Here is a 24156-nt window from a genome sequence, read left to right as displayed (position 1 = left end):
TATCATGCGACACACGTAGGAGACTCTGACAACGATATCAACTTTGAAGGACGACATTTGTGAGCTTTTGGTGATGAGGGCTGACACTGGTGTCGATGTGCTTTGAACAAAACATTGTGTATTCATAGTAGAAAGCACACGTCATATCCTTCTCTAATGCATGCTCTACCCAGGCACCTTCCCTCGTCTGAATGTTCTGGACATTTTCCTGTTGTCAACATGTCTGGACCGGACGATTTCCTCAGGAATCCGTCATGTGTTAAAGTCAAACCCCAGACCCAAAAGGGTTAATGTCTGAAAACTTCTTCAGTGACCCATTTCACATACAAGTAGTCATGGGATCCTTTGTCAATATGGAAATATTAACTAATATGAGCAGCTCTAAATTGGTGTATAACTGAGACACAAGTTAAGACTGGGAGCTGAACACAGAGCGAAGGAATGCAGAATGTAAAGCACTGCCAGTGGATACCAGAGAGAGAGCGAGAGAGACCATGTATGTAATGTCCCACTCCTCTGTGTAAACACCTGAAAGAAAGGGCCCTGACCCTGAGCGCTAAACTCCAACCTCTTCTCTTAGCCTTTGTCTATGAATCTGTCCACTTGATAACTTTATTGGCCGACTGCTCTGTCTCCTCTTCCTCTTATCTTTCCCTCTCCCTGTGTGGCGAGTCTGAGATGAACAAAGCCCATTGTAAGGTGAGAAAATGGCCCTACATCTTCGGGGCAAAGCCTTGACTGCACTTTTTGATGAGGACGGAAAACTAAGAGGTTGCGTAGCCTCACTTAATCTGCTGTGATCGATGGGGAGCTATTCACGCCAGTTTCATATCTTTGTACAGAGTTAAGTATTACTTACTTAAGGACAACTATGCATCAGACAATAGGGGGATAATGTTGCGCTTTTCATTACCTTTGAAGGGAAGGGGACACTTTATATGAGGAACAGGAATAAAGCGTACACTCAAGTTAAAGTGAATCTATGCAGGGTGTACGGTATTTTCTGTCTTACACTTGGAAATGCAGACGAGAGGTGTGGAGTTCATTGTAAAAAAAGACAATAAGCTCTTGTATGGATGAGGTAATAACATACTTGTGTTACTTTTGTTATTTCCAGGGATATGTTACACTACATTCCAGACCAAGAAAGATTCAAGATTCAAGAGTTTGTCATATGCACAACGATAACATTAAGCAGTCGCTTGCAATGAAATGCTTGGGTCACAGGCTCTCTTATAACAATGCTCAATCAAAATTTAAAATTTAAAATAAAATATACATATCTAAAATATATATATACACCTAAAGAAAAAGAAAAACAATAGTGCAAGTGTGTGCAATAGTGCAAATATGCTAAGGTGCAGAGTTATAACAGATTGGAGGAGTTTAAAAGTTTAAAAGTCTTATGGCCTGGGGGATGCCTCAAAAACAGTTTGACTATTGCTCGTGAGCACTCCAGCCGCCGTTCCTCCGGTCCCAAGTTTCCTTGTGAAGATTGGAACCGGCAACTCTCCAGCCACGAGTTATAACTGCTTGATTTTAGAGCGCCTCATGATTTAACTGCTGACTTCATCAGAAGCTGCCCACTACATTGGAAGTTATTCTAAGAGGAGCTTTTCTCTACACTAACACCACTTCTTTGCAGGGAAAATACAGCACTGGCAGCCTCTTTGTCCCCAATAGCCCCCAAACCGGATCACACACAGCCCCCTAATCAAAACAAACCATCTAAGCTTCTTTTTGGTCGCACATGTACACACACACGGGGGGGCTTTCCCATTTCGGGGGGGTCGGTTTTTCTCGCACCATCCGCAGAATCCCCCCAGCGCGTGCTTTTCTCTGAGGCTTTGTGAACTGCTGATAGTCAGCATGCGCCCGGCCAGTCGCACCTCTACCACCACCCAATGGGGGCCATTGTCCTTCATGTTGTTTACCGCTGGGATAATGCTGAAACGGCAGGGGTGTTCTACACAAGGTGACACGTCTGATTATAAGAGATGCAACAACAGTTTGACTGGGTGTAGCTCTAAACTGCATCAGTGCTTAGTAATGATAGAAAATCAAATGTGTACAAGGTGGGAAAGTTTGTATTAGAAACAGATTCCGTGCATTTCTAACGGATTTTACTTTGTCAAAGACGCAATAGTCATAACAGGTAAAGGAAAAATGGCGTCTGCATAAGTGCATTAGTTTCTAACCGACCCCCCTGCAGTGAATTCCCATGCTTCTCCAAGCACTCTTAAATCCCTGATATTAATACCTTGATGCAGACTTTGCTTATTGTCATTTCCTCTTCTCCTTTTTCCTTTATTCCTGTTCAGGGGAAAGTGAGCATCCCAGCCTTTTATCTGAACTGAATCTTAACAGCGTTGCTCCAGGCACAATCGGGTAACAGAGCGAGTCTCTCTCAGAAGGTGAGAAAGCGTGAAGGGTCGGTGCCTCTGTCTGAGGCGTCACACCTGCTGCCTCTAAAGAACTATTGACACTAACTGGTATGCTCGTCTGGTGGAGAACACACACAAAAAAAACTGCAATATATTATTATCTAAAATATGGGTAGAGAACATTTGATAAAATGCAGCGACTCAAATTGTAAATTCTGGTTGAGCTTAAGCCTTCAAGAGAACACAATTACACTGTAGCGGCTACTAATTCTCAAACAAAGCACTGGAACCAGCCGTGTGTAAGTCAGCAAAAGCCATTTCTGATGGCTGCCACTAAAATTTGCTCCATCTGACGTCCAACTAAAAAGCTGTGATATTTGGACGATTGCACACATTTTGCCAGGCGTGTGCCCCGGCTTGTCTTCTGCTGGGGGCTTGACTGGGTGTTGGGTGTGTGCCCATGTATGTTCACATATGTGTGTCTGTGGGTTGGTTGTGTGTAGCTGCATGCCTCGCCTGTCTAAGGCCATCTCATCAAAAGCTGTGGGCTCAGCCAGAGAAGAGGGACATGCTGGTTAAATCCATAAGGGCATGTGTTTCTGTGTGGCTGCATTTGTGCAAACTTGGAAGAAAAATTAAGGGAGAAAAAGGAGACTGGTGGTCAATCATTTTAAAGCCTATATGCAATATACAGTAATAAAAAAAACTGAATTGAGCAACTATTAATAACAGCTCTTTTCCCACTTTCTATCCTGTACTTTCTATACCCTTCTTCCTATCACTGCATTTATTTTTCTCTGTTGCCAAAAGTTCAAGCAAGACGACCATAGGACAAGAGGAACAAACAACTTTTGCACATGAACAAAAAGTCGCTTTCGCCACATTTGTTGTTGTCAAAAACTCTAGACTCCTTGCTGCCCTCTAGTGGATCTAATGCTTAACAACCATGCCAACGTAAAGGACGCAAGGAAGTAGTGACGCTTGAAATGGACGCATTTTCCTAAACGCAGCATGAATAACCACTTAAGATGTGGTGAAGTGTTTGGAATGGAACACGATGCATGTTATGATAAATGGACCTTGCACTAACAGTCATTGAAGTGTCATCCTCATAAAGTGAAACAATGTTGACAGTAAATCCAGCCGGGCTTGTAAACGAGCCGAGCCTCATTGGTATTCCTGGGTGCTATTTCAAGGTAAAAGGTATTGATGAGGAGATACATGCACAAGGCCTTGGTACATGTCTCTGAGCTTTACTGTGACATGAGTTACAGTGTGTGTGTGTGTGTGTGTGTGTGTGTGTGTGTGTGTGTGTGTGTATCCTAGAGGAAGGACTGTTATACCTTTATGGTTCCTATATATATCCTTAACATTTAATTGGGCCTGATGCATCTCTGAAGATCCTGTTGTTGCACTTTCCATACAGGAAGCTCATGTGGTGTCAAAACTAGCAATAGCTTGTTGTCTGGGGACCCTGAATGTACACTTACTATTTCATCTGCTACTGATGAATATTAAGGCAGACAGAGATGGTCAGACCGATTGATAGAGGGATGTAATACTGAGGGAGAGCGGGCTGAAACGGTGACAGGAGAGAGAGGGGCAGGAGGTGAGAGTGGGGGGAGGGGACTGATTGACGGTGTTATAGCACCGGCAAAAAGCTGGCATGTCCCCTTTTCTCTCCTCCACCCATCTGTTCGTCAGGATTAATCACAGAGAGGAGGAGAGGGGGGAACGGTAGGAGGGCAAAGACTGAGGGAGGAGAAAACATTCGTCATGACAACCTACAATAACTGAACTCGTACCTCTTTTCACTTCAATAAACTGTTGGGATAATGACTCACTGTTAAAATCATGGTTCAGGGTAATAAAGCGAAGTGCTCTCGTGACACTATTCAGGTAGCGATGATAGTAAAGAGCGGTGGAAAGAGTGTAGTGGTTTGTTATGCAACACTGTGCTGCTGCACACGCTGGCTTGCTCTAGTTACTAAGACATTGCTCCCTACAGATATGGTTTATGGGTTTTCCACAAAGCAGATGCAGCATGCTGAGTGATTCTGGCCTGCAATCTGTGCACATTATTACAGTCTTTATGTGTGTGGCTGCTCGGTATTCAAATGGCAAAGGTCTACAGCAGTGCCAGAGTGTGTGTGTGTGTGTGTGTGTGTGTGTGTGTGTGTGTGTGTGTGTGTGTGTGTGTATATAATGATGCTCCTCTCTGGGTTCTCTGACATGTGTGAGGATATAGAAGCTTTGTATTTTTAGATCTCTGCAAAACTTGTGCATTGATTTCTAGTCCTGCACAAAATATGAAATATAACCTACAACACATTTTTTCGCAACATGTGAATCTGAGTGTATTAAATCTGTTTTTCCCTCCTCACCCTGTCTGTGTGTGTGTGTGTGTGTGTGTGTGTGTGTGTGTGTGTTCAGCAGCAGGTGATGCCAGGTCATGTGGCTCCTATTTTTCCAGTCACATTCAAACTAAGTCCTGACCAAACACATGCTGGGTCATTTTATTGACCTCTCTGGGAGTGGAAATGTTACTTTCAATTTTGTTTTTAAATGTAAATGGTAAATGGTTTTGTATTTATATAGCGCTTTTCTAGTCTTGAGGACCACTCAAAGCTCTTTACAGTACAGTTTTACATTCACCCATTCACACACACATTCATACAGTGCATCTATTAGCAGCACTTTGTTGTTCTATAAAGGGGCAATTCAGGGTTCAGCATCTTGCCCAAGGACACTTCAGCATGCAGATGGGGAAGACTGGGGATCGAACTGCCGACCTTCAGGTTGGAGGACGACCGCTCTACCCCTCAGCCACAGCCGCCCAAATGTAGGTTTAATGATTTTAGTATGACGTTAAATACATAAAAGAAGTCTTTCAAATATGTTCCAGCTTATACATGTCACATCAATAATATCTCTTCTCCTTGAGTTATGTTTTGCAACAAGGAATTAAACATAGCAACCAGGGTCGGATATATGCTTTTTATCCACAGCTGCATTGTTGAGCAAGGTAAGACAACAACAAGTCTCCCTTAATAAAGGTACTAGCAAAAAGCAAATTCCAAAAACAGAAAGAAAAAAAACACTGGAAAAAACCCAGAAAACTCTTTATCCAAGAGTCCACAGTCATGACAGTTGTGATTGTTCACATCTATGCCTACTACTATGGGTGATACTGGATGAAACCTCTAGGGCAGTAGTTTCCAAATGGTGTCCACGTGTGCTCGTGGGATTTTGAGAGAAAATTACAATCTTCTTATTGCAATACTACTATAATTCTTCAGACTGCAACCATTTAAATCTGTGGAGTGCGACTAAAAATGTTCCTGCACCGGTGTCTCAAACATTTAGCTTGTGTGTCTCTGCATTTTAACGAGTCGTCCCATTTCCTTTGCTGGCCCCGCCCCCTCATACTCACACACTGACACAAGCTTTGTCAGAAACGGAAATGATAAAGACCATTAAGAGCATAACTGAATCCAAGCAGAGTCTGTGCATATATTGCAAGTGCTGTATACCACTGAGAAGCTGCATACACACTGCACAAGGTCACACGTTGTTGTTATCGATTGGTGGCTTGTGCAAATGCAATAAAATGACATCATTGCTTTTTATTCAGAGTCATTTACAATCAGCACAAAACAGTTAAAAATCCTCATCTAGTGTTTTACCAAGAGTGAAATAAGGGTTGAATTAAAGCAGACAGAGGAGGGTCATTAGCTTCTGTCACTTACCTGTGAGGATTTAACTTCAGCCACTGTTGGTCCTCAGAAGGTTGTTGAAACCTGCATCAGAGAGAAGAGGACGAGCCATTAATGGGGCTGTTCTGAAAATCATGCTACTACGCAAAGGGATAAAGATGAGGAATAATCTCAATTTAATAGTTCCAAGCTGTTTTACCACTGCTTTATCTCCTGTGATATTATGTAGCAATGATGGTTTTATTACAACTCGTTTGGCAAAGGCTTGCACAGCTTTTACTCATGCACACTTGGAGCAGTGTCCTCTCATTAAGCATCAGGTGAAACGGCACATGGATGCAGATAAATGACACGTACAGTATATCTACTAATTCCAGAATTCTCTGTGTATGTGGCTCACATATCTCAAGAGCTGTTTATCTTATCATCACACTTGGGCATCGTGCCCTTACAGGGAGTCTACATCCTTGGATAACACATATTTTCACTTTGCATGATGAGCAATGTAATGGACAATTTCACTGATCAGTGTCTCACTACTGTGATGCTGTCTTGCCTGACAGAATGTAACCTCAAAGTTCATGCCCTTATTTGGCGATGCTCCTCGTGTTGACCCAGACTTCTGAAATCGATTCCTCTATTCGTAGAAGCAACCGCAGATGTTTTTCTGTCTACCAAAGTACATGTGACCACAAACGGTGTGTATGCCACAGCTGACGATTTCCTGTCGGTTTTTCATGCTATGTTTCCTGAAACACCGCTATTTATAAGAACCTGCTTTTTTGACTTTGGGGAGTTTCACTTTGAGCACCCGTGCTTACTGTGTAACCTCTGCAGAGCTTACTATTAACAACTCAAAGGCAACTCCAGTCTGAGAAACTGTCAGAGACATTCAGGGACAGCGCCACTCTGCCATTGAAAATCCAACTCTGTAATTTTGCCATTCTAACTTGTACCACTGCATGTAGCACTTGCCCTTGGTTGAGCAAAATAATAAGATGGAAATTATTCTCAAAAGCAGCGACATGCAATATTCAAAATAGAATTGATAAATGGACATAATCAGCCCTTAGAGCTAAAAGACATTAATTCATCCAGCATATCAACCCAATGTCACACACATGAATTCATGGCTCTATCTAAATAAACCTCCAGGGAACACGCAGTAAATGAATGTGTCTTGCTTGAACACAACGCCTTCAATCAATAACCAAAATGTCTCGGGTCACTTTTATTACTTTTACCTCCAGCATGAGGCCCACAGACAGAAAAGAGCCCACCCCTCCGCCCGGTAGACGAGCTTCCTTCCCTCCGTGCCCGTGAATGCATTATCATAATCTCCAGAGAGAGGTGCTCCATTCATCTTCCATTAGCAAAACAAATGCAAAGGACAAAAGAAACGCTGGGCTCGTTTATACGCGAGGTCATTTAAACCCGGAGTTAGCGCAGAGGAGAAAGCCAGCCGATCGTGTGGGCAGCCATTAATAAGCTGAGGTCGAGCTGTTTGAACTCGCTGGTAATGTAAAAAAACAAAGATGAGAGAGAGAGGACGTGGGTGCTGTCTCGCCAACAACCCGACCCAACACTAAAGCCCCTTTTCCACTGATGAAAAAACCCACTATACAATTGCCATTCACTCCCAGGTCAAAGAGAGGCAGTGGCAGCCTAACACAGCTTTTTTCTTTTTTAAATCAGCAGCAGCAAAAGTTGGAAAATCCACCAGCGAGCCAAGTGTTTAACTGCTGCGCTTGTTAGTTAATTTTGATGCATTCGAATACAAACCATGCATGAAGCATATTGATTCAAGCGCGCTGGCTTTGTTTCTGGACAGTGGCGATGGCGTTGTTTGGACAGGGCTGGGGTCGAACTGACGAGAAGTGATATTTCACAGTATTGGAAAAAATTAATGGAGTTTTAAAGAAGCAATTCATGCTGCAAAAATAGATCTGAACTGTTCATGTCACAAGACACTGAAGTAAGAGTGTGAATGTGAAGCTCTGGATAAATTAGGCCCTTGCACGTTCCTCTAAATGTCCACTACTGTGCGATCACTGTCTGTGTCTCCCAAAGCCTGGTGATTTACTCTCTCTGTCCTGTTTCAATTAGCTGCCAGAGCTTATGCATCCACTGGGACATAGTGAATCTGAATGTTTCAGTGGGTGTGTGAGAGGGAGGGAGGGGCAGGCAGACGACGATAGAATAACTGACCCCAGGCATGAATAGAAATGTGGATGCACGGGTGTGTGCGCGGTGATCCCTCGAGGCTGAGGCGCCTCGGTGATCAGCGACAGTAGCAGCTGCATGAAAAACACTGAACACACACACTGGCCTCCACCTCTAACCTCAACTGATTCCACCAAAACATTACCACACACATACTGGTAAATTAAAACCCCTACGTCAGCTGTGCATTCGCGGATTAATACACACGTAATCGGACATGACTTTTAAACTGGGTTGAAAAGACAAACAAATGTTATTTCAAGTTGATTGACGTTCATGTTCAAGGTTCATGTTTGGCCAGATTCACACCAAAATGTAATGGCTTCTTCCTTCCTCTGTCTCATCCTTCCTCAAAGTTTCATCGGAAATCCGATCAGTTGTCTTTGTGTAATCCTGCTGCAAAGATCAAACTGGAATGGGACTCAGTCGAGCGCATTAGTACGCCAAGGCCCAGCAGTCCCCTTAAATTCAGTCAAGCTGAACCAAATTTCACGCACTCATAAATGAAAGTCCCCTAAATATGTCACATTTTATTTCATTAAGATGAATGAATTATTTCCTGGAAAATCTGTGAAAATGTCAAACACCCTTTCTTGCAACATTAGACTGAAAAATGACCCATGCCATGTCATCTCCTTGGAGCAAGTTTCATGGAAATTTATATTTAAATTAATTAAAACAAATAAACCAACAAACAGGGGTGACAACATAACCCCTTTAACATTACATAAAGTAATGTTAAAGTCTGTTAAAATGAAAGTATAATAAATACAAGTCAATGTTGAAAACATACATGCATTCTTTTCTTTTATTACAGTCAGTGTATTGTAGAACACATTCTGCTGTCTCCTGTAGCTTTGATGGTTTTACTGCCATCATTAAGAGAAGCAGCTTTTAAACAATCACGTCTTCCAGCTGGAGCCCTGAACGTCTGCTCAACTATTAGCGGGTGTTAGTTGCCATCTTGAACGGCCTCTTTCCTCATTTCTCTGCCCAATTCTTTCCTTGTAACAGAGAACACAGTCTTCAGGATGTTTGCTTGTTTCGCTCCGAGCCCAGTTTGCCATGAATGAGGTCTGGGTTTCTCCCTTCTGAGACCACGTTTGATTTCCACACACCAGTTGCCCTGGAGCTGGGGCCGTGCAAACAGCAGAAAACACAAAGCAACACTCGGGCCAAAAATGTTTCTCTGAGTGATCAGCAGCACTTCAACAAAAGGGAAGCACACAATCGGGCTCTGCACCTAAAAATGTAAATGTGTTTGACGGGGTAGCAACGCATCAGTTTGGTCGTCCGACTGTAAGATGCGTAACCACGACGACCAGGCTTCCACTGATGGAGACGGTACCACCTGGACCTGTCTGCGAGCCTGAAGGTTGTTCATCAAGAATCAGACAAACCATCTGTGTGTCGAGAGGTTTCTGTGCAGGCCTTAGGGTGTGTGTGTGTGCTCATGTTCATCTGTCTACATGTTCCTATAGTCACACAAAATGACAAATGACCTAATTAAGATGGTCGCCAGGTTGGGCTTATTGCACCGTGTCATTGTGTTTTATAGATACAACCTTCCCCTGCCATTACTAATCCCTTGGCGTGTAGAAATTAAAATCCCACCAGACTGAATAATAAATTGAAAAGTGGAGACAATGTTTGCACACAATGAGACAATCTCTAAGAACTTCTCATGGGCTGAAACTGAACGGTAATAATTACCTCCACCGAGAAGGTAATGTTTTTTACCGCTGTGCTTTTGTTTATTTGTTAGTGAACAGGATTACACAGAAACAACTGAACGGATTACCACGAAACTTGGAGTTAGAAAAGAATCCAGGAATTATTCAAATTTCTTTATCATTGCGAGATATGATGAATATCATAATAGTATTGTTACGCACAAAGGTCACTCTCACGCGTGACAGGTACACAGACTAAAGAGTGACAGATAAATTGTCGTGTGAGAGAAAGAATCGTATTGCATGCTGAAACTATGAGGTCTGACTGCGTGGATGGTAAAAATGCTGGGGACCATAGCGTGAGCACATGGTAACTCACACTAAGTTAGAGATCTCTTATTTCATTATGAGAAGCCTAAAAACATGTATGTTTCGTTATGAAACTGTGGCGGGACAAATTAGATTATGGTGGGCCGCCACAGTCTAGGTAATTCATGGGAAACACTGGAACTGATATCTGTGAGAATGTGAAATTTGGTGCAGTTTGAATTTATGGAGACTTGGGCCTTGGCGGAGGTATGTGCTCTGTGGGCCATTCTAGTAGAATGTTGTTGAAGTAAGTCCTTGAGTTGTTCAAAACATCCCTGTCTTCACTGAAATAAAAAAAATCTCACAGCCCTTGCTCAGGTTTAATACACTTACTAGTTTTCACACTTCTTAACTGCAAAAACTTTTTTTTCTAGACTGAAAAAGGCCACAAGTTTATTGCAGCCTCTCCAGCTGAGCGGTCTAAACCCATACATTCCCTTCTAATGTTTGTATACGTGTCTGACTGTGTGTGTGTTGGAGACAGAGATTGAGAGGGGGGGGGGGGTTGGTTGCCGTGGCTATTCCAAGGTTTGAGCATTCTTCAGAGGACAGACACCACACACACACAGTGTCGTCCCACACAAAAAAGAGCAGTCAGACAGAGCTGGGTTTAATCAAAGAGATTTACTGCCTCCCAAAAGTTGTTTTTTCTTCCCCTCCAGAGGTTAAAGGGACGATTCTCCCGACCCCCATGTTCCCAGTCTGCACTGCACAATGGAGTCATCGGGAGTGTCACTCGTGCACGCAGAGACGGTCCGAGCGAGAGAAATCAAGATTAAGCAACAGTAGGAAACAGCATTCCTCTGCTTCTAATCCTCTACAACTGAAAGGGAAGGGAGGGTGTTGTAAAAAAAAAAGTGAGTGAGAGCTCCTCAATTTACAGCTTCAACACGGATATGAAAGAGAGAGGAAACTTGAGAATGACAGCAACCAGCAGTAGAGTTGGAGGTCTGGAGGAAGAAGATGAAAAACAGACTGTTTGCAGAAATAGCTGATGACTGAGAGAGACAGTGCAGATGAAATACTTTTCCATATGATGCTTGGCTCCATTAAGTCAGTCACAGAGAGAGAGAGAGAGAGAGAGAGAGAAGCCCACCATGGATTTTGATTTCTATGTTAATGCAGGATTTGTGCAGGCTGTGCAGGGGGATGACTCCCAAGGTTACGCTGGTGGTGGGGGGGAGTGGACTAGGAAACCTCATTTAACACAAATATGCAATACACACACTGTTTGGAGCCTATAGTGGCACTGGTTTTATTACCACCGCCAAGGAGGTTATGTTTTTACCCCTTTCTGTTTGTTTATTTCTTTGGACTATGCAATAACTTCTGAACAGATTTGAACACGTTTTACCCTTTTTAACATTGCAACCTTTTTTCTTTACATATTCAGATTTCCCACAATTCATGGATCTTGATAAAAAACAATCAGGCATATTTAGGGGACTGATATCTATGAGTGTGTCTCTCAATCAAAACTGTAACAAAAAAACATGATGTCATGAAGCATTGTGGGATCATAGGAGTTGTTGCCTTGTCACCATTGCCGATGAAAATCTACTAATGCGACTCAGGCGCAAGTATTTAACTAAGAAAAAACAGCCGACTGGCTAAATGGCTAGCAGTGAGTTTTTACTTCGTCATACGTCATTTGCCCCGGAAGTTATAGCAGAGACGGACAAAGCAGACATGATGAAATTAAACATAATTTCCCCTTGAATAAAATTTTCTGGGATTTCTCTGGGTTTGAACATTGTTTGGATAAAATCAACAAAATATATTACACTGGTCTAAATGTTTCTCAACATTGTAATGAAGAATTGTTAGATATTTTATGTTTAACAGATATGCTAATGATAATGCTGATTACACCTTCATGGCACCAACTGACCTCTAGGGCAACAAGCAGTCAACAATCATGCTTTGTTTAACAGTCAGGTCTTCACACGCCATCAAATACTAACACCTTTTTAGAATATTTTGATAAAGGTGGATTACACTCTTCAGCAACCATTACACTTATTATTTCAATGCTTTGTTCGATATCCAAGCCTCGATCTTTAATACAACAACCTGAGGTTTCCCTACGTTGCCAAAGAAACTGGGCCGACCAAGATCTGAGCGTATATGGAGGGAGTCGAGCAGCAGAATAAAGTCCAGAGCGCTTGGCTGTCAGTGACATACACATGTCAGAAACACGCTGGAAAATGCCTGTGAGAGCGCCCTATCTGAAGCAGCAGCACAAAAGGAAAAAGCGAGGGGAAAGACAAAGACGAAGACGAACGCAATGAGAGAAAGAGAAAAGTGGAAATGAGTGTGAGGAACAAAAGGAGGCTGTTGACAAGGGAGGGCAAACAGTGGAGGGTATATGGAGCTATAGGACGCCTGGGAGACGTCTAATATTGACTGCATATCTCCCTCCGAACACTCGGAGGATTGAGGCCTCCTGATATAAACGATGCCAGGAGAGGGATTTCTCCATGTGATCTCATTACATTTAAGACTCCTCAAAAAACATGGCTCTCAGGCTTTAAGCTGTGATGAGGCAGCGACGAGCAAATACAGTACAAAGGCTGCACAGGCGCCGCAGGACTGATACCACACTCACGACAGCATGTTAAGCATGTGTCGCTGTAAACCCAGTGAGATTACTGTGAAGAGGAGATCTCACTTTTTTCCTTAATGTTTCAACAAAGCCTCAGCTTGAAGTGCGAAGCCAGATTGTAGCTTCACTACACAAAAGACAACACTTCTTCTTATTTCTTTCGCTCCTCCACTCGTCTCGCACCACAGAATCGGAGCTCCTCACAGCTGTGTGAGTTGTGGGACGCTTTGAACGAAGATCAGAACTGGAAAATGAGCAGGAGATGACACGGCTGAGTTTGCTATTTTTAGAACATATCAGAGTTTTCATTGTGCTTTCCGTCTACAAGCCTCCCTCAGGGGGAAACAGCGCGCCGATGTGGATCAGATCAGATTAAATCCTGATACTTCGAGTCGGGATTCTGATCAAAGTTAATGAGGTTAGCTCAAGGTGAGACGCCCTCAGACACGTGATGAAAGGGAGTATTTTCACATAAAGTATGGCCTTGCTACATGGGCTGATTACCAACTGAACCAACCAGACCACACCAGGGATGCCCCCAAGACGTAGCCTCTATTTGAAGCAGCAAGAAAGTCAGTGGACTCCCAATCCTGATTCATATCTTTTCAAACTAAATATCTCATTCAGACTAACCCTTCTTACAATAAATCCCAAAGTTTATTTTTAATGGTTTTACAAAACGTCAAACATTCAAATTATGGTTTCAAACTTCAGAGATACCATCTTTTCAAAGTACAGTATGTCACCTGAATATCCAACACTGTCTTGTGAAATTTATATCCATCTTATATCCTAATATAAACTCGTTGGCTGTAAAACAAAGATTTGTATGAAATATGAAAGCTTTGATTAAAATAACTGGATAGGAATGTTTATTTATTCTAAATCATATAAGCATCCAATTTTGACATAAAGCTGCCCTGCGCATTAACCTGCAGCACACATTGGACTTATGTAAGATTTGGGTCTGAATTGGATGATTTTCTCTTTCTATGTTGAACAACAACAAAACCCCAATTGTTTCCCTCAGTTTAATAAAGTGTTTAGCTACACTCTTTTACACTCTATTTTGAAATGATATTTGGGTTGGATCGGATTCAGTTATATTGACTGGCTGATTAATTGTATTATTATTTTTATGCTGCATGTGCCTGTTATCGGGGAAAACATTGGGTTCACGACGGGTTCGGACACATAACAGCTAAGTTTACCCCGGGCTTGGTTTAGTTTGGATAGAAAATTGCGACCCGAGATCCACTCTACTACAAGGACCCATACAACTAGCTTTCTGCCAACAGCTTTGTAATGTGGTTTGGTATCATTTCTTTCCTGGGTTTGGTTTGGCTTGATGTTGGGCCCCCCCAGGTCCCTTTTGCCTGGGGCCCTCAAAGGCCTTGAAGCGCTCCGGACTTCAATCTCCTCCCAGTAACTTTGGAGCAGTATCTCCACATTAAACTCACTGGAATAGAAGATCTATCTGGAAAAGCAAATCAGTGCCATATTGATGCATTATGTAGAAGACGGCCTTCTACACATTCCCAAATGTGCAGGATTGTGAGTGAGATGTGATGAACTGAGTGTGTGTGCATGCCTGACTCAAAGTGACTAATTACGTTCCCCTCTGAATTCCCACAAGCTCTAAACCGCGCACTTCACTCCACTGGCTCAACGTGACATTTACAGTCCACTTCTGTGTGAACTTGAGGCTAAGAGTAGAAAAAACAGAGCACTATCCAAACAGCATTGTGCGCTGGTAGTTCTCGTGTTGTCTGAATGAACGTACTCGTGAGCTTTGCTTTTTTGCATTTGTAAGTGCTTCATATTTGTTTATGGCCCTCGAGGTCAAACAAACACTCAATAGCCCATCGCGTGGCGTTTCGCTCGGCTACATTCTGCGGGCTAAAAAAGGAGGCCTTCGTGATGCATCGGCAGCCACGTGCAAATGTTCCAGAGGCCTTGCAGTGTCATGTGACACCCGTGATTCATGACCCTCGCCTGAAGAGGATAGAAAGCGTGGTCGGACTTATTTGGATGATGTCACGGTTCGGTGACGCAGGATGATGCTGCTTCCGTGCTGCGGTGGGCAGGACCCGACAAACAGGAATCTATATATTGCCGTTTAAACACACACATACACCATAATTTGCCTCCCATCTTCTCCCTGATTTTCATTAAACAAATCGACAATGAAACAACATTGACGTGCAGGAGAATCACGCAAACAAAACCGACCGCAGCATCAGCAGCAAAGATCTCAGGTTTACAACGTGCTACTGTCACACTTCTAAAACCCAGTGGATAAAAACATCTGCTCTTATGCTAATTTGTGACATTTGTGTCATCCACTTAGTGTGTGGCCCAATAACCTTATTATTTGACACCAATTACTATAATTGACCATATATCGACAACACGACCTCTCTTCATCTCTGGCGAGTGACTTCGGAAAATCACAATGTCTAAAGTTATAACATTCAAATGGGTTTAAATTATATAAACCTCAAACTGCCATAGAGGTATATGAGTTTTATTTTCTCTAAGCTATTAGAGAGCTTTTCTCTTCAGACCACCCACAATTCATTTGGGCTGAATCGAATCCCATCACCTCATTTAGCATCCTGCTGTGATTTAGATAAGGTCATTACATTCTATCAACGTCAGCGTTTCCCTGTTACTTCAGTTTAGGTCGGGTTCTGCTTGGTTCCTCTGCAGTGAAAGGAAAGAGTCAGTGGTTCATTCACCACTAGTGAAACCAACCTCTCCAACCACAGGGCTAATAGCCAACCATAGATCTGAATGATGTGAGGAGCTAACGGATTTTCCGCCGTACTTTCTACAAGAAGAATGCATCATTTGTCAGGCCTCTGCACCAGCCTTTCTGATGCATATCAGCATAAGAAATTGGACACAGACTTATTGCTAAACACATCTTTGTTTGCTGATATGCGTCGATATGAAAACGTATTTTACCTCTGCCAAGGCCAAACACTCCCCTTTTGAAACCACATTTAAATCCACTAGATCTGGATTTTCAATGTGACATTTGATTTATTGTCGCAAAATTCTTGGATCCACCCCCTGATCCGGATCAGCACCAAAATTGGGACTGTTCTTTCCTGACCCACCATCAGCCTTCCACTAAGCGTTTCCAGTAGTTTTTGCGCAATCTTGCAAACTAACAGACAAAAACATAACCTAGACCAAGGTCATAAATCAAAACCAAGCACAATGGCAGGGAGAGGAAAACCACACGTTCAGATGTAAAGCAAGTCTCTGTAATGGAGCCACCGAAGCAGCAGACCCTAGCAGCTTGCTCTCACTCATTGCGATCTCTCTTCATGCATGGACAAACTCCATTCACTGCTGCCCACAGGCTTCTTCTGCCTTGTTGGTCAGTGGTGCTGAGCTCATGGCAGAGCGCATGGGCCCAGCTGGAAAAGAGAGGCTGTAGCTATCTCTGTACAAAAGGCCCTGGTCAGCACTTTGGTGCCCTAAAAACAGATGCTGTCTGAGCTAATGAATGTACCTCGCAGCACAGCAGGCCCTGGGTTTACATTGGGACAGTCCACAACTCTATTATCTACTATTATACATTCAGGCCACCCACCTGTTATTCAATTTAGGTAAAAGTAAGACTTTATAGCCTGGTATGGTGCATTTAGGTTTTATCTCTATCTTGAAATTCTGCAAAAACATAAAGTAAAAAACTTGACTTAGGCTCTGTCAGACAAAACGACTCTGACCGCAGGGATTTTTTGGCCAACAAAGATAAACGCACTTAACCCACTCGACTCCATCCGGCTCGTGTTAATGAGCTTGTGAGGGATCACGCAGCTGTCTTAAAAAATATACAGGGGGGGCTTCTTTTAGCTTTCAGCAACACAGACGCCCTCAGGGTTCCCCCAGCACTAATCCCCGGGATCAATAATCTCCGTGTCAATTCAACCCCCTGAGCTGACGCGTATGGATTCGTGATACCTGATACACCCACTATCAATCAGTGAGTTAATGCGAATGCTCGGTGTCCGTCTAGAAAGTAAAACACAAGTTTGGGGAAATTCAACATCGCAAAAAAGGTGATTGAGGATAGAGAAAAGATGATGAAACGACTAGAAACGAATCCAAAACCTTGATTTTGCGCCTGCATCCCCTTCCTCCAACAGATCAAGGATAGCACATCCCCCAATTATCCCAAATTCAACCCTGCTACACATGAGATTGTGAGTGCAAGTGACAAGAGGGGCAAAGCACTCAATAATTCATATTTTATGGCCTGGATTTGATGCACCAAAGCAGTGGTGGTGTTTCTAAGGAAGAAATACGAAACATTTAATAATCCCAAATTGTATAATTTCTCATGGCTGAAAGGACCCGGCAGTCCAATAAGATGCATTATCTTAACCTTGATTTACACCAACATCACAGACCTTGAGCCAGGGCCCAAATCTGGATTTTTCAATCTCATTGGAAAGAGAAATCAGAGTAGCAGTTCAAGGCAAATTACTTTTTATAACTACAGATTTAACATCAGTGATGCTAAAAGTTTGTATGCTAATTCAGGGTCTTTCACTCTGTTATGTATTTTAGTATTTACTACTAGAAATTCTCAAAATCCAGTCTTAAGCGGCGACTGGGACTCAACGGAAGTGAACTGAACTGATTCTCCACTTCGGTTTGTTCTACGTACTGAGTGGAACTTCACTGAGCTTTGTGAACAGCTCTTTGTGCAGCAGCGGTGGAGCAGCTGCAGGCTTCTGTGGACTGAGTCCTGCCACCAGCATCACCACAAGGCCAAACAGGCAGGTTGATATGGTTATGATGTGGTTTCACACATTCAAAAAGAAGTGCTTTGTGTTTCTCCTCTTTGTGCACGGAAAGAGAAAAGATGAAGACAGAGGTAAGAGAAGGATGACTTACTAATATCATAACATTTCATGAGAGCAGGCGGGTCGCTACGACAACATGCAGCCTCCTGGGCACAGAAGAAAAAGATGCAGCCTATGTAATATTCTGTTTGATTTACTACTTTTAATGTAGAGGCTCACACACATTCATCCCTGAAATCTATGGTCTCTGAGGAGAGGACGATAGAGACTGATGTATGGAAAGAGGGTATTATACAGTATCATAGAAGAAGTCACATGTAACCTGCAGCTGCCACATTAATCAAACAATTACCAAATGCAGGAAAACACCAGAGAGAGTATTCACTGCATAAATGCTGACCAAACGAGTTATGTGCTCTGATAGTGCGGGACACTCCCTCGCCGTGACACCTGATAGCTTGTGTTATCTGGTTATGTGAGCGTGCACACAGAGGAAACCACCGTGGGAAAAGTGTTCAAGACCCATTTCAGCAAAACTTAATATTAATGGTTCTTTTGTGGAGTGAATATCTGGCAGTGTATATATCACGTAACCGAGCTGTAATGGATGAGTGGCTTGAATGAATAGTGTGACAAAGATAAAAGAGGTTTCCTGTGCTTTGGAAAGGGCACTGCAGTCAAAACACGGGGGTCTCTTACAGCCTCATCGTTGTTTTTCATATTAAGGTTTGTCTCCCATAATGCATTTCACCTTTGCTGCAAGTATTTCAGGTATATACACACATATCACATCTGGTATTTAGGGGTGAAGTGCCTCTTGCTAAAAAATAGTAACAATACTAAAATGACAATTTAAGGATGTTGAATAACACACAAAGAGCAATTATCAAAATATATTCAATGATGTGTGGCTTTCCTCAAAGCTCTATAGCTAACAGTATACGATGAATGAAACTTGTACCCTTCTGAATCAGGAATTGTGCATGGATGTTGGACATATAAATGGCTCCTCTGTGTAAATTGTGGCCCCTTGATTTAGAAAAATCCTAGATCCGGCCCTGGGCGAGTGGGAAGCAACTGAGTGCTGTCTTGCATCAAGCTGGGTAAAGGTTAAATGGACTTTGTGAGTCATGGATCAGAGCGGAGGAGGGATGGAGTAGGTTGTGGGCACGGTGGGAAAATACTGGGAAGGACACCGATGGGGGGGGGGGTGTAAGAGCCTTCCGATGTGATTACAATTCAAATGTTGTGGATGTGTTTAAATGTCATATTTGTTGATAACAGTTTTATTGCACAACAAGCTTGGGTCCATAGCGTGTCAATGCAAAAGAAAAAAATCGCAAAAGCAAAACTCTCATGATAGAAAGTATCTCAGCGTAACACACTCGGGACAAATCCTCTCCTTCGCCGTGTACTTCCACGAGAAGACGAAGGAGTCAATGCTCATCATACGACTGTCTCGCCAAAACTATAGCTACTGGCTCCCGGCCAAGTCATTAAAGCAGTTAATTATCTGTGGGCCTGTGGAGGAAGCTGAGAGGAAACAGTTCTATTATTAAGAAAAAAGGGTTAAGTGAAATATCCTCAGCAAGAGCAGATGGTTAATTTTGCATTACAAATATGCAATATTAATTGAGATTTGGACGTGTGTGTAACGCTCCTGCTTTCTGGAGATAGATGCTTATTTTTAATCCTAAAAGCAATAGCTGTTAATAATACAGTTCGCCTCATGACACAATAGTTTTGATATTATTCTAAAAATGTGGGACAGTTTTTAAGGGAGACATATTATACTTTCTCAGTTTTCCTCCTCTAGAGTGTTATATAGTTTTTGGTCTATGTCAAAAGGTCTGCAAAGTTAAGAAGTCCACGGCAGGAGGAAGCTCCTCTCCTGCCTCAGAAAACTGCTCCTGAAGCTTCTGAAAGAGGTTCTCAGTAGTGCGGCCGATACCTCCCTGGAAATGTGATGTCACGTAATATCACAACACCTCACGCACATCTAGCAGCAATTAATGATCCAAATTAAAATTATGAACTTGAATCTGGGCATAATATATCTCCCCTTTTGAGCTGATCCATAATCCTAAAAAAGCCAAAAGATCTAACGATGATGTCTTTCACCATCTGAACATGAGGTCGCTTCAGTCATTGTTCTGTTGACAAGATAAATAACGTCCTTAGTTGTTTTTATGGAGTATAGCGATAGAAATTAAATCTTCTATGGCCTCATATCTCTGTATATATATATCTGCCCTTTGTGCACACAGTCCGTTCGACTCCAGTCCTGACTTGTGCTTATCGTCACTGTGTATCTGAGCAGGTACATCAGGATGATCTCTTCCCCACAGAACAGAGCTCAGACGAGATGAGATACCACCTAATTTGTCCGAAAATGGCTCAACTCGAAAGGATAGAAAAGAAAGTTGGTTTTACACACTTTTTCCTTTAACCACTGAAACTACAGAGGAGTGCTCTTGAGAGATAATCTACATCTTCTACTGAAATGCACTTGTCTAGCATCTCACCTCCGACCGTAATAAGCTAAAGTGCTACAGACAAGATGAGTGAAGCAGCATACGGCTCTGACGGGACAATGCAGAGAGTGTGGTCGCCTCCAAAAAACCCAGCTCAGCAGTTTAAAGGGTGAAAGAGAGAGAGGGAGCGAGGGAGGACAGGGTGACAGGGTGGGGCTTTATCACTGATGTTAAACCCCATTGACTTTTATGGGCCGCCATCCAGAAGCATGAAATGATGCTGAGTAAGAACAAACAGGAAGTGAGTAGTTCTAACAGTAAGTCATCGTCCATGCAGCCTGGTCTGAGTCAAGCGCGACACGTTCTGAGCAACGTTTGAATGGGTTTGTGTGCTGTCGTTTCAATCAAAAACAAACAAACTTGTTTCGTTTTTTCCATTATCTCCTAACCATAGGTAGACTATAAAAAGACGAACTACACATCTTATTGTGTCGTCCAATATAATAAGATGTTTACCGGTGTCTTACATTTCCCCAAATTACTGTAAAACTGTAAATTATTGACAGCACTTGGTAGATTCATAAGGAAATAAGAATGTCATTGCTTTGAATAAGTATTTCTTGAATTGGCTAGAAAAAAAGAATTTGCCTGAAATTTATATTCCAAAATTGTAACATTTGGAAGCTGTATATTTAATGGGATCGTAAGTAACATGCATCATTAACATGTCTCTTTAGCAGCTCAATGTTATTATCTTTTAATGATATAACTGCTCAAATGTGAAATGTGTAGTATAGTTGCGAATAAAAAGGCTTTTATTGTGTGTTACAGTGTCGACAATGAAAGATCTGAGTTGTTCCATGCGGGGGTTTCCGTTTCCCCTGCAGCACACAGCGGGGACATGTGAGCATGTGGATCACACAGTTCAAATAAAAATTACAAGTTGGAATAAAACCCGCAAATTAAAACACGATTAACAAGGCGGATGTTGTATCTCACATTCAATCTTCAAGGCCCATAAACATCTGCCTGTAAGTGGTTTATCAGCGAGCAGACACATCTTGGGCAGATTGATGACTTTCCACACAGAGTACTGCTTCTGTTGTCCGTCCGTCCTCATCTGCTCGCTGGACAGTTTCTTTTTCCAACAACAGGGTTCTTTCAGTGCGAGTGGAGGGCTCTGGTTGAAGGTGGGCCAGCCCCAGAAAGAGCCCTCTCTCGGGGGTCAGACGAGTAGGCTCCATTGAACTGGAGCCGCTTTTCCCACACCATGCACATGTTGATGATGAGCAGACGCACAATACAAAATATCCCGAGTGCAAACGGGGTCATACTCGTTACGTTTTGTTTAATTACTAATGTTACCGATATACTCAATACGATAAATACCCAATGACACCAATCTTTCAACGACCAGTTAGGTGTAGTATGAACTAGGGCTGCGTGATAAGTCGTATTAAAGTTGTGATCTCGATTCACAACCATATGCAATCTCGTTCCTAACTGACGACCATTCTGCTGCATTTTAATTAGGGACCTCAGCTGTATCAATACAAGCGCTCCTGCTTTCTCCCTCAACCAGTGACAATGCAGCGTTGGCCCACATGACGCCAAGCAGCACAGAACTGACAGGGAAATGGAGCGAGTGAAAGAAAGTGGAGAAGAGTTTTTCAGTCTCAGGCCAGGAGAAAACTCAGCCCGACCGGAACCCAATAGATATTCAGTTTTTTGCATCTGAACCAAAGCCAAGCACGATGCAGATCATCTAAGCTGTACTGAGTTTGTGTTACTCTGCTCCTGACACTTGGCACGAATTGATATTATAGACGTCACCACGAAGAGCAAGAAGACTGAAGATGTAAAAGGCCAAGAAAATGTCAGGTATATAATACAAATGGGCACAATCATACTTTTTATCGTTTCCTTTTGCCGTTACATGAGTCCAATAAACATTTATTTGGAAAAAAGAAATCATGAGAGAAAGTAGTGATCTCAATTCTTGGCAAGAAAATCGTGATTCTTATTTTTGCCCAGTATGGTCCAGCCCTTGTATGAACATCTTCAGCTTCTGGCCAGTGAAAAGGCTTTTAGAGCAACACATCACAAAACCTGTTTGACAGCAAAAGATAAATTTCCCATCAAACTAATTTCCATAATTTTTTTTTTTTTTGACAAAATAAGCAACTCCTCAGCATACAAAGTTTTTAAAAAGTCAATCATAGCTGCCAGGTTCAATTTCATGCTGTAAAAACATCTTTAGTAATCGTTGTTAAAGCTCGTTGGTTCACATCCGTCATGTGACACTGGCACCTTGAACCAATCGGATGCGTGTGTGATAAGAGCAGCTCTTTAATGGCTTCTTTGACCTAAATCCTCACTAATCATGTTAGAGCTGTGACAAAGATTGAGGCGGATGGGGGGGAATATTATTTTTAAGCCTTACTGTACAACGAGTTAAGCTCCCACCACTGGGATTTGAACATTCCTCCTTTGTTTCCCTATAGAAAAAGAGGATGTACAGGATAAGACCATATGCATGTTGGCAAATAGTCAAACGTCACCCTCTGTCAGATCAGTTTGCCCAGTCTGAAGCGGTGTTACGCCCCCCAATCACAGTCAGGCAAACTTAAATATATAGAATATATACAAACAACTGATTAAAACCATATTTTACGGAAAAACTTAAAACTTACAAAGCCACCTCAAATGAGAGAAAATGAGAAATACGTATGTGACGTGCATTCTAGTTTGGTCCATTTGCTAACATGGAGGAGGTGGATTTGTGACCTATACTGCAGCCAGCTAACAGGGGGCGACTGAAACAATCGGGCTCCATGTCGTCCATCTTTACAAACAGCCTACGTTCACGCAAACATACAGGTGATGTTATAATCAAAAAGAAAAGCCGGATATTAGATGAATAAAGGTGTAACTAAGCTTCCTTATAGGTGTGTTCTCTCCTCCTAACTCATTCCACTAGTCTTCACTCCAACATTGTGCTTTCATTTTTCCCCTCTTCTCTTCCCAAGCTCTGCTCTTTCCTCTCCCTCTTCTTTTCCCCTTTGCTTTCACTCCACTTTCCTGTCCTTCACTCCCCTCCCCTCCTTCCCTTCCCTTTCCTATAGCTCTAATCAGTCCCTTTATCCCCTCTTCTAATCTTTCCATCCCTCTCCTTTCCCTCATCCCCCTTTCTTTTATACTTACACTCCGCTTCTCTTCTTTCCTTTACTTTCCTATTGTCTATCCTTACCCTCTCCTTCTTTCCTCTCTTTATCCTCTACCGCTTTCATTTCCTTTCCTTTCTGTATCTAGTTTTCTGTTTATTTACTTCCCTCTTCTCTATCCTTACCCTCTCCTTCCCTCACCTTTCACTCATTTACTTCTCTCATTTCCCCGTTTTACCATTACCCTTATTTCCTGTGCTTTCCTTTCCTCCCATCAAGACAGCACACACTATCCAAAAGGTTATTTTATTATAGATAATTCCTATGACAATTATTTTCTGAATCACCAAAAAATAAAAAATTAAACTTCAGAGAGTCCAAAATTACGTATTCAAATTGAATGTTTTTTCAAAAACCCGCAAAAAAACCAAATCATTTAAATAACTGTCCATGACTCATATTCAATTAGCTGTAGCAGTATGATGGAGAGATTAAACTGTCATGTTGAAATAAAATCTGTGCGACTAACACAAGACGTCTCATCTCGCTTCATTGTGCCAAAAACTGGGTCTTTTCTATCTTTAAGCAATAATATCATCTCCAAGAGAAGAAAAAAAACACCATAACAAAAAACCATCTGTCTTCTGTGGTAGAACAACAGCATCTGCTTTCTGAGGAATCAGCCGGCAGCAGCAGAATGTCACACTGCAGCCTCAGCTTTA

General features: G+C 42.3%; 1 protein-coding gene across 13 annotated transcripts in view; it reads right to left on the bottom strand.

The window, feature by feature from the left end:
- Nucleotides 1–24156, bottom strand: part of nrcama (neuronal cell adhesion molecule a) — a 55273-nt gene that overhangs the window by 26405 nt on the left and 4712 nt on the right. For all 13 annotated transcript variants that reach the window (XM_047338604.1, XM_047338605.1, XM_047338608.1 and 10 more), the window contains exon 2: nt 6134–6184. The gene's annotated coding sequence lies outside the window, so the exon portion shown is untranslated. The remainder of the gene's footprint in view (nt 1–6133; nt 6185–24156) is intronic.

This window comes from Hippoglossus stenolepis, chromosome 22 (assembly GCF_022539355.2).
Source record: "Hippoglossus stenolepis isolate QCI-W04-F060 chromosome 22, HSTE1.2, whole genome shotgun sequence".
NCBI lineage: Eukaryota > Metazoa > Chordata > Actinopteri > Pleuronectiformes > Pleuronectidae > Hippoglossus > Hippoglossus stenolepis.
The sequence above is the reverse complement of the archived record's forward strand: the minus strand, read 5'-3'. Positions and strand labels throughout refer to the sequence as shown.